The sequence below is a fragment of the Myxine glutinosa genome, chromosome 9, assembly GCF_964187855.1.
Source record: "Myxine glutinosa chromosome 9, kmMyxGlut1.1, whole genome shotgun sequence".
NCBI lineage: Eukaryota > Metazoa > Chordata > Myxini > Myxiniformes > Myxinidae > Myxine > Myxine glutinosa.
Window position 1 is genome coordinate 75,128,839 of NC_136269.1, and position 25,332 is coordinate 75,154,170.

The window sequence follows — 25,332 nt, forward strand, 5'->3', positions numbered from 1 at the left end:
TATGTTTTAGTGCTGCAATAATGAGTGATCAACGTAAGGTGTCTCCGGTTGTCGCAGACGTGCACGTTCCTGAGCCACGCGCACAAAGGCCTCTGACAATTCCTCGGAATTGCAGCTGAACACAAATGAATGCACCAACTTTTCTGAACCCTGCTGGACTTCACATGACATATATCTGAACCCTGCTGGACTTCACATGACTCCTTTCTGAACCCTGCTGGACTTCGCATGACCTCTATCTGAACCCTGCTGGACTTCACATGACCTCTTTCTGAACCCTGCTGGACCTACTGCGACCTCTTTCTGTACCCTGCTGGACCTCCTATGACCTCTTTCTGAACCCTGCTGAACCTCCTCTGACCTCTTTCTGAACCCTGATTGACCTCCTACGACATCTTTCTGAACCCTGCTGGACTTCACATGACCTCTATCTGAACCCTGCTGGACTTCACATGACCTCTATCTGAACCCTGCTGGACTTCACATGACCTCTTTCTGAACCCTGCTGGACCTACTGCGACCTCTTTCTGTACCCTGCTGGACCTCCTATGACCTCTTTCTGAACCCTACTGAACCTCCTCTGACCTCTTTCTGAACCCTGCTTGACCTCCTACGACATCTTTCTGAACCCTGCTGGACTTCACATGACCGTGCCTTTTCACTGACGGTCTGCCAGTCTTCGTTGGTCGACGTTGCAGATCCCAGTGTACTTCAGGAAGCATGGGCGAGCTTTCGCAGGCAGCCGGAACAAATGACAAATTCCTCCTCCAACCATATTTGAACGTTGGGCCTGGCCAGCAGGTTCGTGAATGACTTGAGCCCAGCTTGACCCTCGTTCCGATGGCGGTGATACCTTGGGTTTCTCTGTCCCTCAAGGACGTAGAACTAAAAAAGCAGGTTTTGAACGGGAAGATGACGTAATCTGTTGCCAAATCCTTGACGCGAGGGTCGCGACTGTATTTTAAAGAGGTGACCAAGGTTACTCAATCGTCACCAAGGGGTGGACTACCACTCCAATGAATTCGACTTCAGGAAAATATGTTGAAGAAGCAAAGCGACCACGCGACTTCATTAAATATTGCTAGAAGTGAAGTCAAAATCAGTTTTGAACCAGGTAGGAGTCGAACCTACAATCTTCTGATTCGTAGTCAGACACGTTATCCATTGCGCCACTGGCCCATGTGACTACTAGCTATCACTCCTACTGATATGTTTTAGTGCTGCAATAATGAGTGATCAACGTAAGGGGTCTCCGGTTGGCGCAGACGTGCACGTTCCTGAGCCACGCGCACAAAGGCCTCTGACAAGTACTCGGAATTGCAGCTGAACACAAATGAATGCACCAACTTTTCTGAACCCTGCTGGACTTCACATGACCTCTTTCTGAACCCTGCTGAACTTCACATGACCTCTATCTGAACCCTGCTGGACTTCACACGACCTCTATCTGAACCATGCTGGACTTCACATGACATATATCTGAACCCTGCTGGACCTACTGCGACCTCTTTCTGTACCCTGCTGGACCTCATATGACCTCTTTCTGTACGCTGCTGGATCTCCTATGACCTCTTTCTGAACCCTGCTGAACCTCCTCTGACCTCTTTCTGAACCCTGATTGACCTCCTACGACATCTTTCTGAACCCTGCTGGACTTCACATGACCTCTATCTGAACCCTGCTGGACTTCACATGACCTCTATCTGAACCCTGCTGGACTTCACATGACCTCTTTCTGAACCCTGCTGGACCTACTGCGACCTCTTTCTGTACCCTGCTGGACCTCCTATGACCTCTTTCTGAACCCTGCTGAACCTCCTCTGACCTCTTTCTGAACCCTGCTTGACCTCCTACGACATCTTTCTGAACCCTGCTGGACTTCACATGACCGTGCCTTTTCACTGACGGTCTGCCAGTCTTCGTTGGTCGACGTTGCAGATCCCAGTGTACTTCAGGAAGCATGGGCGTGCTTTCGCAGGCAGCCGGAACAAATGACAAATTCCTCCTCCAACCATATTTGAACGTTGGGCCTGGCCAGCAGGTTCGTGAAAGACTTGAGCCCAGCTTGACCCTCGTTCCGATGGCGGTGATACTTTGGGTTTCTCTGTTCCTCAAGGAAGTAGAACTAAAAAAGCAGGTTTGGAACGGGAAGATGACGTAATCTGTTGCCAAATCCTTGACGCGAGGGTCGCGGCTGTATTTTAAAGAGGTGACCAAGGTTACTCAATCGTCACCAAGGGGTGGACGACCACTCCAATGAATTCGACTTCAGGAAAATATGTTGAAGAAGCAAAGCGACCACGCGACTTCATTAAATATTGCTAAAAGTGAAGTCAAAATCAGTTTTGAGCCAGGTAGGAGTCGAACCTACAATCTTCTGATTCGTAGTCAGACGCGTTATCCATTGCGCCACTGGCCCATGTGACTACTAGCTATCACTCCTACTGATATGTTTTAGTGCTGCAATAATGAGTGATCAACGTAAGGGGTCTCCGGTTGTCGCAGACGTGCACGTTCCTGAGCCACGCGCACAAAGGCCTCTGACAAGTCCTCGGAATTGCAGCTGAACACAAATGAATGCACCAACTTTTCTGAACCCTGCTGGACTTCACATGACATATATCTGAACCCTGCTGGACTTCACATGACTCCTTTCTGAACCCTGCTGGACTTCGCATGACCTCTATCTGAACCCTGCTGGACTTCACATGACCTCTTTCTGAACCCTGCTGGACCTACTGCGACCTCTTTCTGTACCCTGCTGGACCTCCTATGACCTCTTTCTGAACCCTGCTGAACCTCCTCTGACCTCTTTCTGAACCCTGATTGACCTCCTACGACATCTTTCTGAACCCTGCTGGACTTCACATGACCTCTATCTGAACCCTGCTGGACTTCACATGACCTCTATCTGAACCCTGCTGGACTTCACATGACCTCTTTCTGAACCCTGCTGGACCTACTGCGACCTCTTTCTGTACCCTGCTGGACCTCCTATGACCTCTTTCTGAACCCTGCTGAACCTCCTCTGACCTCTTTCTGAACCCTGCTTGACCTCCTACGACATCTTTCTGAACCCTGCTGGACTTCACATGACCGTGCCTTTTCACTGACGGTCTGCCAGTCTTCGTTGGTCGACGTTGCAGATCCCAGTGTACTTCAGGAAGCATGGGCGTGCTTTCGCAGGCAGCCGGAACAAATGACAAATTCCTCCTCCAACCATATTTGAACGTTGGGCCTGGCCAGCAGGTTCGTGAAAGACTTGAGCCCAGCTTGACCCTCGTTCCGATGGCGGTGATACCTTGGGTTTCTCTGTTCCTCAAGGAAGTAGAACTAAAAAAGCAGGTTTGGAACGGGAAGATGACGTAATCTGTTGCCAAATCCTTGACGCGAGGGTCGCGACTGTATTTTAAAGAGGTGACCAAGGTTACTCAATCGTCACCAAGGGGTGGACGACCACTCCAATGAATTCGACTTCAGGAAAATATGTTGAAGAAGCAAAGCGACCACGCGACTTCATTAAATATTGCTAAAAGTGAAGTCAAAATCAGTTTTGAGCCAGGTAGGAGTCGAACCTACAATCTTCTGATTCGTAGTCAGACGCGTTATCCATTGCGCCACTGGCCCATGTGACTACTAGCTATCACTCCTACTGATATGTTTTAGTGCTGCAATAATGAGTGATCAACGTAAGGGGTCTCCGGTTGTCGCAGACGTGCACGTTCCTGAGCCACGCGCACAAAGGCCTCTGACAATTCCTCGGAATTGCAGCTGAACACAAATGAATGCACCAACTTTTCTGAACCCTGCTGGACTTCACATGACATATATCTGAACCCTGCTGGACTTCACATGACTCCTTTCTGAACCCTGCTGGACTTCGCATGACCTCTATCTGAACCCTGCTGGACTTCACATGACCTCTTTCTGAACCCTGCTGGACCTACTGCGACCTCTTTCTGTACCCTGCTGGACCTCCTATGACCTCTTTCTGAACCCTGCTGAACCTCCTCTGACCTCTTTCTGAACCCTGATTGACCTCCTACGACATCTTTCTGAACCCTGCTGGACTTCACATGACCTCTATCTGAACCCTGCTGGACTTCACATGACCTCTATCTGAACCCTGCTGGACTTCACATGACCTCTTTCTGAACCCTGCTGGACCTACTGCGACCTCTTTCTGTACCCTGCTGGACCTCCTATGACCTCTTTCTGAACCCTACTGAACCTCCTCTGACCTCTTTCTGAACCCTGCTTGACCTCCTACGACATCTATCTGAACCCTGCTGGACTTCACATGACCGTGCCTTTTCACTGACGGTCTGCCAGTCTTCGTTGGTCGACGTTGCAGATCCCAGTGTACTTCAGGAAGCATGGGCGAGCTTTCGCAGGCAGCCGGAACAAATGACAAATTCCTCCTCCAACCATATTTGAACGTTGGGCCTGGCCAGCAGGTTCGTGAATGACTTGAGCCCAGCTTGACCCTCGTTCCGATGGCGGTGATACCTTGGGTTTCTCTGTCCCTCAAGGACGTAGAACTAAAAAAGCAGGTTTTGAACGGGAAGATGACGTAATCTGTTGCCAAATCCTTGACGCAAGGGTCGCGACTGTATTTTAAAGAGGTGACCAAGGTTACTCAATCGTCACCAAGGGGTGGACTACCACTCCAATGAATTCGACTTCAGGAAAATATGTTGAAGAAGCAAAGCGACCACGCGACTTCATTAAATATTGCTAGAAGTGAAGTCAAAATCAGTTTTGAACCAGGTAGGAGTCGAACCTACAATCTTCTGATTCGTAGTCAGACACGTTATCCATTGCGCCACTGGCCCATGTGACTACTAGCTATCACTCCTACTGATATGTTTTAGTGCTGCAATAATGAGTGATCAACGTAAGGGGTCTCCGGTTGTCGCAGACGTGCACGTTCCTGAGCCACGCGCACAAAGGCCTCTGACAAGTACTCGGAATTGCAGCTGAACACAAATGAATGCACCAACTTTTCTGAACCCTGCTGGACTTCACATGACCTCTTTCTGAACCCTGCTGAACTTCACATGACCTCTATCTGAACCCTGCTGGACTTCACACGACCTCTATCTGAACCATGCTGGACTTCACATGACATATATCTGAACCCTGCTGGACCTACTGCGACCTCTTTCTGTACCCTGCTGGACCTCATATGACCTCTTTCTGTACCCTGCTGGATCTCCTATGACCTCTTTCTGAACCCTGCTGAACCTCCTCTGACCTCTTTCTGAACCCTGATTGACCTCCTACGACATCTTTCTGAACCCTGCTGGACTTCACATGACCTCTATCTGAACCCTGCTGGACTTCACATGACCTCTATCTGAACCCTGCTGGACTTCACATGACCTCTTTCTGAACCCTGCTGGACCGACTGCGACCTCTTTCTGTACCCTGCTCCTATGACCTCTTTCTGTACCCTGCTGGACCTCCTATGACCTCTTTCTGAACCCTGCTGAACCTCCTCTGACCTCTTTCTGAACCCTGATTGACCTCCTACGACATCTTTCTGAACCCTGCTGGACTTCACATGACCTCTATCTGAACCCTGCTGGACTTCACATGACCTCTATCTGAACCCTGCTGGACTTCACATGACCTCTTTCTGAACCCTGCTGGACCGACTGCGACCTCTTTCTGTACCCTGCTGGACCTCCTATGACCTCTTTCTGAACCCTGCTGAACCTCCTCTGACCTCTTTCTGAACCCTGCTTGACCTCCTACGACATCTTTCTGAACCCTGCTGGCCTTCACATGACCGTGCCTTTTCACTGACGGTCTGCCAGTCTTCGTTGGTCGACGTTGCAGATCCCAGTGTACTTCAGGAAGCATGGGCGAGCTTTCGCAGGCAGCCGGAATAAATGACAAATTCCTCCTCCAACCATATTTGAACGTTGGGCCTGGCCAGCAGGTTCGTGAAAGACTTGACCCCAGCTTGACCCTCGTTCCGATGGCGGTGATACCTTGGGTTTCTCTATTCCTCAAGGAAGTAGAACTAAAAAAGCAGGTTTGGAACGGGAAGATGACGTAATCTGTTGCCAAATCCTTGACGCGAGGGTCGCGACTGTATTTTAAAGAGGTGACCAAGGTTACTCAATCGTCACCAAGGGGTGGACTACCACTCCAATGAATTCGACTTCAGGAAAATATGTTGAAGAAGCAAAGCGACCACGCGACTTCATTAAATATTGCTAAAAGTGAAGTCAAAATCAGTTTTGAGCCAGGTAGGAGTCGAACCTACAATCTTCTGATTCGTAGTCAGACGCGTTATCCATTGCGCCACTGGTCCATGTGACGACTAGCTATCACTCCTACTGATATGTTTTAGTGCTGCAATAAATGAGTGATCAACGTAAGGGGTCTCCGGTTGTCGCAGACGTGCACGTTCCTGAGCCACGCGCACAAAGGCCTCTGACAAGTATTCGGAATTGCAGCTGAACACAAATGAATGCACCAACTTTTCTGAACCCTGCTGGACTTCACATGACATATATCTGAACCCTGCTGGACTTCACATGACTCCTTTCTGAACCCTGCTGGACTTCACATGACCTCTATCTGAACCCTGCTGGACTTCACATGACCTCTTTCTGATCCCTGCTGGACCTACTGCGACCTCTTTCTGTACCCTGCTGGACCTCCTATGACCTCTTTCTGAACCCTGCTGAACCTCCTCTGACCTCTTTCTGAACCCTGATTGACCTCCTACGACATCTTTCTGAACCCTGCTGGACTTCACATGACCTCTATCTGAACCCTGCTGGACTTCACATGACCTCTATCTGAACCCTGCTGGACTTCACATGACCTCTTTCTGAACCCTGCTGGACCTACTGCGACCTCTTTCTGTACCCTGCTGGACCTCCTATGACCTCTTTCTGAACCCTGCTGAACCTCCTCTGACCTCTTTCTGAACCCTGCTTGACCTCCTACGACATCTTTCTGAACCCTGCTGGACTTCACATGACCGTGCCTTTTCACTGACGGTCTGCCAGTCTTCGTTGGTCGACGTTGCAGATCCCAGTGTACTTCAGGAAGCATGGGCGAGCTTTCGCAGGCAGCCGGAACAAATGACAAATTCCTCCTCCAACCATATTTGAACGTTGGGCCTGGCCAGCAGGTTCGTGAAAGACTTGAGCCCAGCTTGACCCTCGTTCCGATGGCGGTAATACCTTGGGTTTCTCTGTTCCTCAAGGAAGTAGAACTAAAAAAGCAGGTTTGGAACGGGAAGATGACGTAATCTGTTGCCAAATCCTTGACGCGAAGGTCGCGACAGTATTTTAAAGAGGTGACCAAGGTTACTCAATCGTCACCAAGGGGTGGACTACCACTCCAATGAATTCGACTTCAGGAAAATATGTTGAAGAAGCAAAGCGACCACGCGACTTCATTAAATATTGCTAAAAGTGAAGTCAAAATCAGTTTTGAGCCAGGTAGGAGTCGAACCTACAACCTTCTGATACGTAGTCAGACGCGTTATCCATTGCGCCACTGGCCCATGTGACTACTAGCTATCACTCCTACTGATATGTTTTAGTGCTGCAATAATGAGTGATCAACGTAAGGGGTCTCCGGTTGTCGCAGACGTGCACGTTCCTGAGCCACGCGCACAAAGGCCTCTGACAAGTACTCGGAATTGCAGCTGAACACAAATGAATGCACCAACTTTTCTGAACCCTGCTGGACTTCACATGACCTCTTTCTGAACCCTGCTGAACTGCTGAACAACTTCACATGACCTCTATCTGAACCCTGCTGGACTTCACATGACCTCTTTCTGAACCCTGCTGGACCTACTGCGACCTCTTTATGTACCCTGCTGGACCTCCTATGACCTCTTTCTGAACCCTGCTGAACCTCCTCTGACCTCTTTCTGAACCCTGATTGACCTCCTACGACAACTTTCTGAACCCTGCTGGACTTCACATGACCTCTATCTGAACCCTGCTGGACTTCACATGACCTCTATCTGAACCCTGCTGGACTTCACATGACCTCTTTCTGAACCCTGCTGGACCTACTGCGACCTCTTTCTGTACCCTGCTGGACCTCCTATGACCTCTTTCTGAACCCTGCTGAACCTCCTCTGACCTCTTTCTGAACCCTGCTTGACCTCCTACGACATCTTTCTGAACCCTGCTGGACTTCACGTGACCGTGCCTTTTCACTGACGGTCTGCCAGTCTTCGTTGGTCGACGTTGCAGATCCCAGTGTACTTCAGGAAGCATGGGCGAGCTTTCGCAGGCAGCCGGAACAAATGACAAATTCCTCCTCCAACCATATTTGAACGTTGGGCCTGGCCAGCAGGTTCGTGAAAGACTTGAGCCCAGCTTGACCCTCGTTCCAATGGCGGTGATACCTTGGGTTTCTCTGTTCCTCAAGGAAGTAGAACTAAAAAAGCAGGTTTGGAACGGGAAGATGACGTAATCTGTTGCCAAATCCTTGACGCGAGGGTCGCGACTGTATTTTAAAGAGGTGACCAAGGTTACTCAATCGTCACCAAGGGGTGGACTACCACTCAAATGAATTCGACTTCAGGAAAATATGTTGAAGAAGCAAAGCGACCACGCGACTTCATTAAATATTGCTAAAAGTGAAGTCAAAATCAGTTTTGAGCCAGGTAGGAGTCGAACCTACAATCTTCTGATTCGTAGTCAGACGCGTTATCCATTGCACCACTGGCCCATGTGACTACTAGCTATCACTCCTACTGATATGTTTTAGTGCTGCAATAATGAGTGATCAACGTAAGGGGTCTACGGTTGTCGCAGACGTGCACGTTCCTGAGCCACGCGCACAAAGGCCTCTGACAAGTACTCGGAATTGCAGCTGAACACAAATGAATGCACCAACTTTTCTGAACCCTGCTGGACTTCACATGACATATATCTGAACCCTGCTGGACTTCACATGACTCCTTTCTGAACCCTGCTGGACTTCACATGACCTCTATCTGAACCATGCTGGACTTCACATGACCTCTTTCTGAACCCTGCTGGACCTACTGCGACCTCTTTCTGTACCCTGCTGGACCTCCTATGACCTCTTTCTGAACCCTGCTGAACCTCCTCTGACCTCTTTCTGAACCCTGATTGACCTCCTACGACATCTTTCTGAACCCTGCTGGACTTCACATGACCTCTATCTGAACCCTGCTGGACTTCACATGACCTCTATCTGAACCCTGCTGGACTTCACATGACCTCTTTCTGAACCCTGCTGGACCTACTGCGACCTCTTTCTGTACCCTGCTGGACCTCCTATGACCTCTTTCTGAACCCTGCTGAACCTCCTCTGACCTCTTTCTGAACCCTGCTTGACCTCCTACGACATCTTTCTGAACCCTGCTGGACTTCACATGACCGTGCCTTTTCACTGACGGTCTGCCAGTCTTCGTTGGTCGACGTTGCAGATCCCAGTGTACTTCAGGAAGCATGGGCGAGCTTTCGCAGGCAGCCGGAACAAATGACAAATTCCTCCTCCAACCATATTTGATCGTTGGGCCTGGCCAGCAGGTTCGTGAAAGACTTGAGCCCAGCTTGACCCTCGTTCCGATGGCGGTAATACCTTGGGTTTCTCTGTTCCTCAAGGAAGTAGAACTAAAAAAGCAGGTTTGGAACGGGAAGATGACGTAATCTGTTGCCAAATCCTTGACGCGAGGGTCGCGACTGTATTTTAAAGAGGTGACCAAGGTTACTCAATCGTCACCAAGGGGTGGACTCCCACTCCAATGAATTCGACTTCAGGAAAATATGTTGAAGAAGCAAAGCGACCACGCGACTTCATTAAATATTGCTAAAAGTGAAGTCAAAATCAGTTTTGAGCCAGGTAGGAGTTGAACCTACAATCTTCTGATTCGTAGTCACACGCGTTATCCATTGCGCCACTGGCCCATGTGACTACTAGCTATCACTCCTACTGATATGTTTTAGTGCTGCAATAATGAGTGATCAACGTAAGGGGTCTCCGGTTGTCGCAGACGTGCACGTTCCTGAGCCACGCGCGCAAAGGCCTCTGACAAGTACTCGGAATTGCAGCTGAACACAAATGAATGCACCAACTTTTCTGAACCCTGCTGGACTTCACATGACCTCTTTCTGAACCCTGCTGAACTTCACATGACCTCTATCTGAACCCTGCTGGACTTCACACGACCTCTATCTGAACCATGCTGGACTTCACATGACATATATCTGAACCCTGCTGGACTTCACATGACTCCTTTCTGAACCCTGCTGGACTTCACATGACCTCTATCTGAACCCTACTGGACTTCACATGACCTCTTTCTGAACCCTGCTGGACCTACTGCGACCTCTTTCTGTACCCTGCTGGACCTCCTATGACCTCTTTCTGAACCCTGCTGAACCTCCTCTGACCTCTTTCTGAACCCTGCTTGACCTCCTACGACATCTTTCTGAACCCTGCTGGACTTCACATGACCGTGCCTTTTCACTGACGGTCTGCCAGTCTTCGTTGGTCGACGTTGCAGATCCCAGTGTACTTCAGGAAGCATGGGCGAGCTTTCGCAGGCAGCCGGAACAAATGACAAATTCCTCCTCCAACCATATTTGAACGTTGGGCCTGGCCAGCAGGTTCGTGAAAGATTTGAGCCCAGCTTGACCCTCGTTCCGATGGCTGTGATACCTTGGGTTTCTCTGTTCCACAAGGAAGTAGAACTAAAAAAGCAGGTTTGGAACGGGAAGATGACGTAATCTGTTGACAAATCCTTGACGCGAGGGTCGCGACTGTATTTTAAAGAGGTGACCAAGGTTACTCAATCGTCACCAAGGGGTGGACGACCACTCCAATGAATTCGACTTCAGGAAAACATGTTTAAGAAGCAAAGCGACAATGCGACTTCGTTAAATATTGCTAAAAGTGAAGTCAAAATCAGTTTTGAGCCAGGTCGGAGTCGAACCTCCAATCTTCTGGTTCGTAGTCAGACGCGATATCCATTGCGCCACTGTCCCATGTGACTACTAGCTACCACTCCTACTGATATGTTTTAGTGCTGCAATAATGAGTGATCAACGTGAGGGGTCTCTGGTTGTCGCAGACGTGCACGTTCCTGAGCCACGCGCACAAAGGCCTCTGACAAGTACTCGGAATTGCAGCTGAACACAAATGAATGCACCAACTTTTCTGAACCCTGCTGGACTTCACATGACATATATCTGAACCCTGCTGGACTTCACATGACTCCTTTCTGAACCCTGCTGGACTTCACATGACCTCTATCTGAACCCTGCTGGACTTCACATGACCTCTTTCTGAACCCTGCTGGACCTACTGCGACCTCTTTCTGTACCCTGCTGGACCTCCTATGACCTCTTTCTGAACCCTGCTGAACCTCCTCTGACCTCTTTCTGAACCCTGATTGACCTCCTACGACATCTTTCTGAACCCTGCTGGACTTCACATGACCTCGATCTGAACCCTGCTGGACTTCACATGACCTCTATCTGAACCCTGCTGGACTTCACATGACCTCTTTCTGAACCCTGCTGGACCGACTGCGACCTCTTTCTGTACCCTGCTGGACCTCCTATGACCTCTTTCTGAACCCTGCTGAACCTCCTCTGACCTCTTTCTGAACCCTGCTTGACCTCCTACGACATCTTTCTGAACCCTGCTGGACTTCACATGACCGTGCCTTTTCACTGACAGTCTGCCAGTCTTCGTTGGTCGACGTTGCAGATCCCAGTGTACTTCAGGAAGCATGGGCGAGCTTTCGCAGGCAGCCGGAACAAATGACAAATTCCTCCTCCAACCATATTTGAACGTTGGGCCTGGCCAGCAGGTTCGTGAAAGACTTGAGCCCAGCTTGACCCTCGTTCCGATGGCGGTGATACCTTGGGTTTCTCTATTCCTCAAGGAAGTAGAACTAAAAAAGCAGGTTTGGAACGGGAAGATGACGTAATCTGTTGCCAAATCCTTGACGCGAGGGTCGCGACTGTATTTTATAGAGGTGACCAAGGTTACTCAATCGTCACCAAGGGGTGGACTACAACTCCAATGAATTCGACTTCAGGAAAATATGTTGAAGAAGCAAAGCGACCACGCGACTTCATTAAATATTGCTAAAAGTGAAGTCAAAATCAGTTTTGAGCCAGGTAGGAGTCGAACCTGCAATCTTCTGATTCGTAGTCAGACGCGTTATCCATTGCGCCACTGGCCCATGTGACTACTAGCTATCACTCCTACTGATATGTTTTAGTGCTGCAATAATGAGTGATCAACGTAAGGGGTCTCCGGTTGTCGCAGACGTGCACGTTCCTGAGCCACGCGCACAAAGGCCTCTGACAAGTACTCGGAATTACAGCTGAACACAAATGAATGCACCAACTTTTCTGAACCCTGCTGGACTTCACATGACATATATCTGAACCCTGCTGGACTTCACATGACTCCTTTCTGAACCCTGCTGGACTTCACATGACCTCTATCTGAACCCTGCTGGACTTCACATGACCTCTTTCTGAACCCTGCTGGACCTACTGCGACCTCTTTCTGTACCCTGCTGGACCTCCTATGACCTCTTTCTGAACCCTGCTGAACCTCCTCTGACCTCTTTCTGAACCCTGATTGACCTCCTACGACATCTTTCTGAACCCTGCTGGACTTCACATGACCTCTATCTGAACCCTGCTGGACTTCACATGACCTCTATCTGAACCCTGCTGGACTTCACATGACCTCTTTCTGAACCCTGCTGGACCTACTGCGACCTCTTTCTGTACCCTGCTGGACCTCCTATGACCTCTTTCTGAACCCTGCTGAACCTCCTCTGACCTCTTTCTGAACCCTGCTTGACCTCCTACGACATCTTTCTGAACCCTGCTGGACTTCACATGACCGTGCCTTTTCACTAACGGTCTGCCAGTCTTCGTTGGTCGACGTTGCAGATCCCAGTGTACTTCAGGAAGCATGGGCGAGCTTTCGCAGGCAGCCGGAACAAATGACAAATTCCTCCTCCAACCATATTTGAACGTTGGGCCTGTCCAGCAGGTTCGTGAAAGACTTGAGCCCAGCTTGACTCTCGTTCCGATGGCGGTGATACCTTGGGTTTCTCTGTTCCTCAAGGAAGTAGAACTAAAAAAGCAGGTTTGGAACGGGAAGATGACGTAATCTGTTGCCAAATCCTTGACGCGAGGGTCGCGACTGTATTTTAAAGAGGTGACCAAGGTTACTCAATCGTCACCAAGGGGTGGACTACCACTCCAATGAATTCGACTTCAGGAAAATATGTTGAAGAAGCAAAGCGACCACGCGACTTCATTAAATATTGCTAAAAGTGAAGTCAAAATCAGTTTTGAGCCAGGTAGGAGTCGAACTTACAATTTTCTGATTCGTAGTCAGACGCGTTATCCATTGCGCCACTGGCCCATGTGACTACTAGTTATCACTCCTACTGATTTGTTTTAGTGCTGCAATAATGAGTGATCAACGGAAGGGGTCTCCGGTTGTCGCAGACGTGCACGTTCCTGAGCCACGCGCACAAAGGCCTCTGACAAGTACTCGGAATTGCAGCTGAACACAAATGAATGCACCAACTTTTCTGAACCCTGCTGGACTTCACATGACCTCTATCTGAACCCTGCTGGACTTCACATGACCTCTTTCTGAACCCTGCTGGACCTACTGCGACCTCTTTCTGTACCCTGCTGGACCTCCTATGACCTCTTTCTGAACCCTGCTAAACCTCCTCTGACCTCTTTCTGAACCCTGCTTGACCTCCTACGACATCTTTCTGAACCCTGCTGGACTTCACATGACCGTGCCTTTTCACTGACGGTCTGCCAGTTTTCGTTGGTCGACGTTGCAGATCCCAGTGTACTTCAGGAAGCATGGGCGAGCTTTCGCAGGCAGCCGGAACAAATGACAAATTCCTCCTCCAACCATATTTGAACGTTGGGCCTGGCCAGCAGGTTCGTGAAAGACTTGAGCACAGCTTGACCCTCGTTCCGATGGCGGTAATACCTTGGGTTTCTCTGTTCCTCAAGGAAGTATAACTAAAAAAGCAGGTTTGGAACGGGAAGATGACGTAATCTGTTGCCAAATCCTTGACGCGAGGGTCGCGACTGTATTTTAAAGAGGTGACCAAGGTTACTCAATCGTCACCAAGGGGTGGACTACCACTCCAATGAATTCGACTTCAGGAAAATATGTTGAAGAAGCAAAGCGACCATGCGACTTCATTAAATATTGCTAAAAGTGAAGTCAAAATCAGTTTTGAGCCAGGTAGGAGTCGAACCTACAATCTTCTGATTCGTAGTCACACGCGTTATCCATTGCGCCACTGGCCCATGTGACTACTAGCTATCACTCCTACTGATATGTTTTAGTGCTGCAGTAATGAGTGATCAACGTAAGGGGTCTCCGGTTGTCGCAGACGTGCACGTTCCTGAGCCACGCGCACAAAGGCCTCTGACAAGTACTCGGAATTGCAGCTGAACACAAATGAATGCACCAACTTTTCTGAACCCTGCTGGACTTCACATGACATATATCTGAACCCTGCTGGACTTCACATGACTCCTTTCTGAACCCTGCTGGACTTCACATGACCTCTATCTGAACCCTGCTGGACTTCACATGACCTCTTTCTGAACCCTGCTGGACCTACTGCGACCTCTTTCTGTACCCTGCTGGACCTCCTATGACCTCTTTCTGAACCCTGCTGAACCTCCTCTGACCTCTTTCTGAACCCTGATTGACCTCCTACGACATCTTTCTGAACCCTGCTGGACTTCACATGACCTCTATCTGAACCCTGCTGGACTTCACATGACCTCTTTCTGAACCCTGCTGAACCTCCTCTGACCTCTTTCTGAACCCTGCTTGACCTCCTACGACATCTTTCTGAACCCTGCTGGACTTCACATGACCGTGCCTTTTCACTGACGGTCTGCCAGTCTTCGTTGGTCGACGTTGCAGATCCCAGTGTACTTCAGGAAGCATGGGCGAGCTTTCGCAGGCAGCCGGAACAAATGACAAATTCCTCCTCCAACCATATTTGAACGTTGGGCCTGGCCAGCAGGTTCGTGAAAGACTTGAGCCCAGCTTGACTCTCGTTCCGATGGCGGTGATACCTTGGGTTTCTCTGTTCCTCAAGGAAGTAGAACTAAAAAAGCAGGTTTGGAACGGGAAGATGACGTAATCTGTTGCCAAATCCTTGACGCGAAGGTCGCGACTGTATTTTAAAGAGGTGACCAAGGTTACTCAATCGTCACCAAGGGGTGGACTACCACTCCAATGAATTCGACTTCAGGAAAATATGTTGAAGAAGCAAAGCGACCACGCGACTTCATTAAATATTGCTAAAAGTGAAGTCAAAATCAGTTTTGAGCCAGGTAGGAGTCGAACTTACAATCTTCTGATTCGTAGTCAGACGCATTATCCATTGCGCCAATGGCCCATGTGACTAAAAGCTATCACTCCTACTGATATGTTTTAGTGCTGCAATAATGAGTGATCAACGGAAGGGGTCTCCGGTTGTCGCAGACGTGCACGTTCCTGAGCCACGCGCACAAAGGCCTCTGACAAGTACTCGGAATTGCAGCTGAACACAAATGAATGCACCAACTTTTCTGAACCCTGCTGGACTTCACATGACATATATCTGAACCCTGCTGGACTTCACATGACTCCTTTCTGAACCCTGCTGGACTTCACATGACCTCTATCTGAACCCTGCTGGACTTCACATGACCTCTTTCTGAACCCTGCTGGACCTACTGCGACCTCTTTCTGTACCCTGCTGGACCTCCTATGACCTCTTTCTGAACCCTGCTAAACCTCCTCTGACCTCTTTCTGAACCCTGCTTGACCTCCTACGACATCTTTCTGAACCCTGCTGGACTTCACATGACCGTGCCTTTTCACTGACGGTCTGCCAGTTTTCGTTGGTCGACGTTGCAGATCCCAGTGTACTTCAGGAAGCATGGGCGAGCTTTCGCAGGCAGCCGGAACAAATGACAAATTCCTCCTCCAACCATATTTGAACGTTGGGCCTGGCCAGCAGGTTCGTGAAAGACTTGAGCACAGCTTGACCCTCGTTCCGATGGCGGTAATACCTTGGGTTTCTCTGTTCCTCAAGGAAGTATAACTAAAAAAGCAGGTTTGGAACGGGAAGATGACGTAATCTGTTGCCAAATCCTTGACGCGAGGGTCGCGACTGTATTTTAAAGAGGTGACCAAGGTTACTCAATCGTCACCAAGGGGTGGACTACCACTCCAATGAATTCGACTTCAGGAAAATATGTTGAAGAAGCAAAGCGACCATGCGACTTCATTAAATATTGCTAAAAGTGAAGTCAAAATCAGTTTTGAGCCAGGTAGGAGTCGAACCTACAATCTTCTGATTCGTAGTCACACGCGTTATCCATTGCGCCACTGGCCCATGTGACTACTAGCTATCACTCCTACTGATATGTTTTAGTGCTGCAGTAATGAGTGATCAACGTAAGGGGTCTCCGGTTGTCGCAGACGTGCACGTTCCTGAGCCACGCGCACAAAGGCCTCTGACAAGTACTCGGAATTGCAGCTGAACACAAATGAATGCACCAACTTTTCTGAACCCTGCTGGACTTCACATGACCTCTTTCTGAACCCTGCTGAACTTCACATGACCTCTATCTGAACCCTGCTGGACTTCACACGACCTCTATCTGAACCATGCTGGACTTCACATGACATATATCTGAACCCTGCTGGACTTCACATGACTCCTTTCTGAACCTTGCTGGACTTCACATGACCTCTATCTGAACCCTGCTGGACTTCACATGACCTCTTTCTGAACCCTGCTGGACCTACTGCGACCTCTTTCTGTACCCTGCTGGACCTCCTATGACCTCTTTCTGAACCCTGCTGAACCTCCTCTGACCTCTTTCTGAACCCTGCTTGACCTCCTACGACATCTTTCTGAACCCTGCTGGACTTCACATGACCGTGCCTTTTCACTGACGGTCTGCCAGTCTTCGTTGGTCGACGTTGCAGATCCCAGTGTACTTCAGGAAGCATGGGCGAGCTTTCGCAGGCAGCCGGAACAAATGACAAATTCCTCCTCCAACCATATTTGAACGTTGGGCCTGGCCAGCAGGTTCGTGAAAGATTTGAGCCCAGCTTGACCCTCGTTCCGATGGCGGTAATACCTTGGGTTTCTCTGTTCCACAAGGAAGTAGAACTAAAAAAGCAGGTTTGGAACGGGAAGATGACGTAATCTGTTGCCAAATCCTTGACGCGAGGGTCGCGACTGTATTTTAAAGAGGTGACCAAGGTTACTCAATCGTCACCAAGGGGTGGACGACCACTCCAATGAATTCGACTTCAGGAAAACATGTTTAAGAAGCAAAGCGACAATGCGACTTCGTTAAATATTGCTAAAAGTGAAGTCAAAATCAGTTTTGAGCCAGGTAGGAGTCGAACCTACAATCTTCTGATTCGTAGTCAGACGCGATATCCATTGCGCCACTGTCCCATGTGACTATTAGCTACCACTCCTACTGATATGTTTTAGTGCTGCAATAATGAGTGATCAACGTGAGGGGTCTCCGGTTGTCGCAGACGTGCACGTTCCTGAGCCACGCGCACAAAGGCCTCTGACAAGTACTCGGAATTGCAGCTGAACACAAATGAATGCACCAACTTTTCTGAACCCTGCTGGACTTCACATGACATATATCTGAACCCTGCTGGACTTCACATGACTCCTTTCTGAACCCTGCTGGACTTCACATGACCTCTATCTGAACCCTGCTGGACTTCACATGACCTCTTTCTGAACCCTGCTGGACCTACTGCGACCTCTTTCTGTACCCTGCTGGACCTCCTATGACCTCTTTCTGAACCCTGCTGAACCTCCTCTGACCTCTTTCTGAACCCTGATTGACCTCCTACGACATCTTTCTGAACCCTGCTGGACTTCACATGACCTCTATCTGAACCCTGCTGGACTTCACATGACCTCTATCTGAACCCTGCTGGACTTCACATGACCTCTTTCTGAACCCTGCTGGACCTACTGCGACCTCTTTCTGTACCCTGCTGGACCTCATATGACCTCTTTCTGAACCCTGCTGAACCTCCTCTGACCTCTTTCTGAACCCTGCTTGACCTCTTACGACATCTTTCTGAACCCTGCTGGACTTCACATGACCGTGCCTTTTCACTGACGGTCTGCCAGTCTTCGTTGGTCGACGTTGCAGATCCCAGTGTACTTCAGGAAGCATGGGCGAGCTTTCGCAGGCAGCCGGAACAAGTGACAAATTCCTCCTCCAACCATATTTGAACGTTGGGCCTGGCCAGCAGGTTCGTGAAAGACTTGAGCCCAGCTTGACCCTCGTTCCGATGGCGGTGATACCTTGGGTTTCTCTGTTCCTCAAGGAAGTAGAACTAAAAAAGCAGGTTTGGAACGGGAAGATGACGTAATCTGTTGCCAAATCCTTGACGCGAGAGTCGCGACTGTATTTTAAAGAGGTGACCAAGGTTACTCAATCGTCACCAAGGGGTGGACTACCACTCCAATGAATTCGACTTCAGGAAAATATGTTGAAGAAGCAAAGCGACCACGCGACTTCATTAAATATTGCTAAAAGTGAAGTCAAAATCAGTTTTGAGCCAGGTAGGAGTCGAACCTACAATCTTCTGATTCGTAGTCAGACGCGTTATCCATTGTGCCACTGGCCCATTTGACTACTAGCTATCACTCCTACTGATATGTTTTAGTGCTGCAATAATGAGTGATCAACGTAAGGGGTCTCCGGTTGTCGCAGACGTGCACGTTCCTGAGCCACGCGCACAAAGGCCTCTGACAAGTACTCGGAATTGCAGCTGAACACAAATGAATGCACCAACTTTTCTGAACCCTGCTGGACTTCACATGACATATATCTGAACCCTGCTGGACTTCACATGACTCCTTTCTGAACCCTGCTGGACTTCACATGACCTCTATCTGAACCCTGCTGGACTTCACATGACCTCTTTCTGAACCCTGCTGGACCTTGTGGAAATGTAACTCAGTGTAACTTATTAATTGGCACTGGTAACTTATTAATTAACCTGGTAACAAAGCAGATACATTTTACATGCAAACTCTGTTAAAGACGAGTTTGTAAATGAGTGTCAGAATGTGTATGAACATGGTAATCTCTTGAAACACCTGGTCAAGGCCCCAGGCTAGAGCACCCCCCCCCCCCCCCTGCTGTGTAAATGGAAATCACAGCAGGAGGGGAGCGAGCTGATACCAGGACTTGGTACAGGCATGACCTCGGGGCATTAGCGGAGAGGAGATTAAGTCCAGTTTGGCGATATAAACGAGAGCAAACGTTGAGTAAAGTAGACTTGTCCTCAGAAGCCCTGCCCGACGGAACGATGGAATGAACGAGTACGGCGCTGCGGAAGAACATCAGCCGAACGAAAAGGACCATGGAAAAGAGTTAATCTCAGCCATTGAATAATGCGGTATTATTTGGTAAATGGAATGAAGTGAATAATAAACCAGACCTTTTGTAAACCTGTGTCCGGTCATTGGAGTCCTGTGAGTCATACACAAAATTCTTCTACAATCTGGAGGCACCGCTGAGATCAATTGTACAAGCAAGTAAAAGGTGAGTGTGTCTTGTTTTGTCCAATATGATTTACGAACTTGGAAGTTATGTGTACATACATGGGGGAGCAGGTGGTCTGGGGCGTCTTTGCGCACCGATGCCGCGATATAGGTGGCGTGAGCCATCACAAATGGGATTTCGATAAACGACTGTAGCAATTTATTCGTTTTTTTTCTAAATGATTTCTGTAAATACGTATTTTTGCGCTGGTTATTAAAGGGCCTTACTGTGACCTGGAAGCAAACGGAGCAAGTGTGCACCTTGCGACCACTTGCTTCAAGGACGTGTAAGGCCGGTACACTCGTTTACCCACCCGCACACGACACGTATAAAGTACTTCTTTTTTGCACTTGTTCAAAGCACTCGGCGAGCGACAGGGAACCGGGAAAGGGAATTATATTTATATATATATATTTTACCTCATTCCAATTAATGGTATTGCGACAAAAAGGCTTATATCTTTGGAAACGACTGGTCGGATTTAGACAAATTAAACCTCGTTCGATCAACAAATAAATTCATGACAGACAACCCCCCCTCATGCCGGTCCAGAATTATGATGAAAGATGGCGATGGGAAAAAAAATTGCATCAAATTTTGTCCAGGTCCATCACTACACGACGAAATGATTGGATTTTGGTTCAGGTCCGAATCCAGATACGGCCTATCAGTGGGATACAAAACATAAACTGGTCACCAAGGCGGAGATATAATAATAATAATAATTCTGTATTATTTAGTTAACCAGTTTGTGTGAAACCTCAACCTAAATATAAAAATTGATCTGCTTGATGTTAGTTTAAGGGCTGTTCCAAATTTATCCTGATTATGAGAGATAATTACAGGAAATGTGTACTGTTCTTGTTTGGAGATTATAAGACAAAAACAGCAGAGTGGGAATCGGCAGACAATGGAACAGCTAGCGACGAGTGTTTTGTGAGTAGCAACCACTCTCTGGTCGAGGCTCATAGAAAAAATTGATACTTATTGATTTGGCACGCTTACAATAGATATTAATGGCGAGGGTTCTGTCGCCGTTCGCTTCGGCGTTGCGAATGGACCAAAACATTTCATGGACCAAACCATTGCATGTAAATAGGAGGGGGGTTCTGTGGTCGTTCGTTTTGGCTTTGCGAATGGACCAAACCATTCCATGTAAATAGGAGGGGGGTTCTGTGGTCGTTACTGCCACGTGGTTTCAAAGTTTTTGTTGTTGCTTGCACGCATGTTTTTTTTGCAAGCACGTACGGGCAAGCACGTACGTGCGGGCACGCCCTAGTATATATAAATAGAGGTAATATTGAGTTACGGAATTAATTACTTTCAACAATGCAAAGGGTGACAAGATATGAGATTTAATGGGATAAATATAAAAGATATTTGTTTTTGCCAAAAAAAAAAAAAAAAAAAAAAAAAAAAGTAACCATTAGCTGAGGAGTCACAGAGGCCAAACTTTAACCTTTGACAGCAGACAAATTGTGTTCTGACAGCAAAAGACTTCCAAATAAAATATGGCAGAATAGTTGTTGATAGTTTAGGCACATATCAGAATGCTTGTTGATTTAAAATTTCAAAGTCAAATTTTTACACCTTCAAGTACTGATGAAATCTCCATTTTTCACATGTAGTTTTGTGGAAAAACGGATGAAGGTGAATAATTTAGGATTATTAAAAAAAAAATTTTTTGATGGGTCTAACTGTGGAAAGTGTTATTAAATCATAGGTAGAGGTAACAAGGAAACTAGGTGTTACTAGGAAACGAAAGTATTCAGGTGTTACCAGGAAATAAAAGTAGACAGACAAGCAAAATGAGTATAAAGACGTTGACCAACCAAGATGTTGCATATCTTTGTTGAAGTTCTGACGTTGTTTATTTCAATTATGGTCGGAATTATTGGGATTGCTATTAAATGAGAATTTTAATAGGATTTAATGGGATTTTAATGGGATAAATTGGGAACATTTAAATGTTGGGTTTTGCTAACGTTTCCACAACGTCGCCACAACGTTTCACTTTCGTTGTTGCAACGTTTTGCTCCAACGTTTTGTGAACATTTAAATGTTGGGTTTTGCTAACGTTTCCACAACGTCGCCACAACGTTTCACTTTCGTTGTTGCAACGTTTTGCTCCAACGTTTTGTGAACATTTAAATGTTGGGTTTTGCTGACGTTTCCACAACGTCGCCACAACGTTTCACTTTCGTTGTTGCAACGTTTTGCTCCAACGTTTTGTGAACATTTAAATGTTGGGTTTTGCTGACGTTTCCACAACGTCGCCACAACGTTTCACTTTCGTTGTTGCAACGTTTTGCTCCAACGTTTTGTGAACATTTAAATGTTGGGTTTTGCTGACGTTTCCACAACGTCGCTACAACGTTTTACTTTCGTTGTTGCAACGTTTTGCTCCAACGTTTTGGGGACACTCAAAATGTTAAGTGAATCGGATAAGAATTCAGGAATTATTTCATTATTAGCGATTAATGAAGTACTTATTTAATTAATTACATTGCTTATTAAATTACAGTAATTACATTACAGTAATTACCTGAGGTAATTACAGTAATTACAGTTCCGGTAATTACAGTAATTACAGTAATCATTACAGTAATTGCAGTAATCTTATTACTGTAATTACATTACATTAACTCAGGCACCTTTTGAGTAAGGAAGCTGATATTTGGACATGACACTGACCGAGTGATATGGCTGTCAAGGAAAATTTTGATTTATTGATTAATCATTTAATAAATTAACTCGTTGATTTATAAATGACTTATTTAATTAAAAGTCCTCAGAGACACATCTTCGGATGAAATACTTGCAGATTGGTTATGCTATGAGCCAATTGATTAAGGAAAATATTTTGTGATGGCCATATTGGCAATTTCATGCCCATATTCGTGGCAACTCAGTTAGTGCCACTGCACCTTTAAACTGCATCCCTGCGTTCATTTTTCGATCGATTGAGTTGAAATTTTGAACAATCGGATCTGGACTGTCGTTGTTAACGACTCTAGCACGCACTCGTCCAATCAGGATGGAGCGGTATGGTCCCCGGATCATCACTGCCCGCAGTTTTAATTAATTTTACTTTTTCTCTTGGTCATATAATTTTGAAGACATGCGTGTCATGATAGAGGAAATGTTTGTTCTGTTGAACGGAATAAATGTTGTTTATTTGTGTGGGAGTGTATTTTTGTGTATTTTTGTGTATTTTGGATATATTTTTCACGACTAATTCCAGTTAACATCCTGCACAATTTGCTCGTTTGCTGGCCGAGTCGAAATTGCGTTGAGTTTCTATGGCATGCGCCATTAAAAGCGCTGTGTAATGGTTGAGCTCCCTTTATTTCGTTTTGGTCATGCGGATGAGCAAACAAAGTGACAAATGCTGCGACTGGAGCAGTAAAAGCGATGTTTTTTAAAAGGAAACGATTTAATGAGGAATTAAAAGTGGGAGGGGGCAACACCACGCATACCTCTTTTAAGGTGTGTATAAACCCTGGAATAAACGTGGGAGGGGGCAACACCACGCATACCTCTTTTAAGGTGTGTATAAACCCTGGAATATTTCAGCAATCAATACAATGCTGAAACTATGTAAGTAATTTAATGAGTAATTTAACGAGTAATTTAATAAGTAATTTAATAAGTAATTTAATGAGTAATTTAATGAGTAATTTAATAAGTAATTTAATAAGTAATTTAATGAGTAATTTAATGAGTAATTTAATAAGTAATTTAATGAGGAATTTAATGAGGAATTAAAAGTGGGAGGGGGCAACACCACGCATACCTCTTTTAAGGTGTGTATAAACCCTGGAATAAACGTGGGAGGGGGCAACACCACGCATACCTCTTTTGAGGTGTGTATAAACCCTGGAATATTTCAGCAATCAATACGATGCTGAAATGATGTAATTTATTGTGTAATATGGTCGACCTTGGGTTTGTTTGGGTTTGTTGTTTATTTTTGTGGGTGTCTATTTTTGAGTATTTTGGATATATTTTCACGACTAATTCCAGTTAACATCCTGCAAAATTTGCTCGTTTTCTGGCCGAGTCGAAATTGCGTTGAGTTTCTATGGCATGCGCCATTAAAAGCGCTGTGTAATGGTTGAGCTCCCTTTATTTCGTTTTGGTCATGCGGACGAGCAGACAAAATGACGAATGCTGCGGCTGGAGCAGTGGAAGCGATTTTTGAATTGTTCAATGATTATTCGATATTGTTATGACTTATTGTCAATAGGTATACTAAGTGGCCATGAGGTAGCCTGTTGCTATGTACAGTTTTATTCTATTGTTGATTATACCACATAGCTGTGGTGATAAAGGAAATGTTCGTTTTAAATAGATGATTATGATAGGACCATGACTATAAAATCATGATGATTATTATGAATGATATCATAGGGTTCAAATGCAGAATGCTGCATGAACTTGGGAAAGAACTTTCAAGCCCTATGGGATAAATTGGGTATTACAAGCGATGGAGTTTCAAAATTTAGCATGATTGAAGAAATTTTACAGTCTTATTTCAGGAGTTTTACGAAATTTATATTGCCAAGAGATTTTGGATACTATTAAAAGAAAAATGATGAGATATTTTTCCCAATGAACTTTAATATCTGCCATCCATTTTGGCTGTCTCACGAATGAAGGATGAGTTGCCTTTAGTGGTTGCAAAGAAAATTTGTGGAGACCAGGCAAAATGGGGAAATATGTCAGATATGACCCTAGGACAGGACGGTGATTCATCAATTAACATGAGGTACGAACCAGAGGTGACGGTCAATGGATGGACCTGTCCTGACATCATTGGGGAAAGGGCTTATGCAAGGAGTCATCCAGAATGATTAATTTAATTTATTGATGAATATTGATGAATTAATTGAGATTGAATCTAATTGATTGAATTTAATAGAATAAATTTAACTGAATAAATTGAATTGAATATATTGATTGTTTGATTGATGAAAATGCGGTCTCAAGAAAGAAGCTTTGATATCTTTGCGTGATATTAACAATGTGGAGACAACCTGGGAATATTGAGCAAGGTGGTGAGTTTATATACAGATATATATGTGCGGTTACCATTGTGTGATTTCCCCGTCAACAGAGCGGACACCTGAGGATTCACCCATTTCATACTGACCCTCCGGCTCATCTGCAAATACTGATCTGTGAGATTGGATTGTGCAAAATCCACGGCTGAGGGAGATTCTCTGGAAATCACCGTGCGAACAGGTGGAGAGACCCTTCCTGGAGGTACGAGTGAAGCTTTAGAGGAACAAACTACAACACATCCAACGCTACTTTGATAAAAGGCAGAATGGGAAATGGAGCCTGCAAGAATACACAAGGACAACCAGAGATTCCACAAAAAGGTACTTGTACACATCATATGTACGACCGTTATGGTGCAGAAGCTATAAGGCAGGTCGAGAATTGGTATTTGTGGACAAAGGGACATGATGAGGAGTTTCCAAGAGATGGTACATTTGAGCGAAGTCGATTGGAAAGATTGGAACAAAGATTGAAAGCCAGGAAGAGACAGAATCTAACGGTAGACTGGCTTGCATTCCATCTTTGGGATGGTGAATCCAGACAACGGGAACAGCAAGAACGGATAACGGAACTAGAACTTAAAATAAAAAGGATACAGGATACAGTGGAGGAG

At 46.6% G+C, this 25,332-nt stretch overlaps 2 non-coding genes across 2 annotated transcripts; both read right to left on the reverse strand.

Moving 5' to 3' along the window:
• Positions 1 to 2,346: 2,346 nt before the first annotated feature.
• TRNAR-ACG (transfer RNA arginine (anticodon ACG)) lies at positions 2,347 to 2,419 on the reverse strand. The gene has a single exon. It is a non-coding gene; the product is annotated as a tRNA-Arg (tRNA).
• Positions 2,420 to 3,554: 1,135 nt separating this feature from the next.
• TRNAR-ACG (transfer RNA arginine (anticodon ACG)) lies at positions 3,555 to 3,627 on the reverse strand. The gene has a single exon. It is a non-coding gene; the product is annotated as a tRNA-Arg (tRNA).
• Positions 3,628 to 25,332: the final 21,705 nt, after the last annotated feature.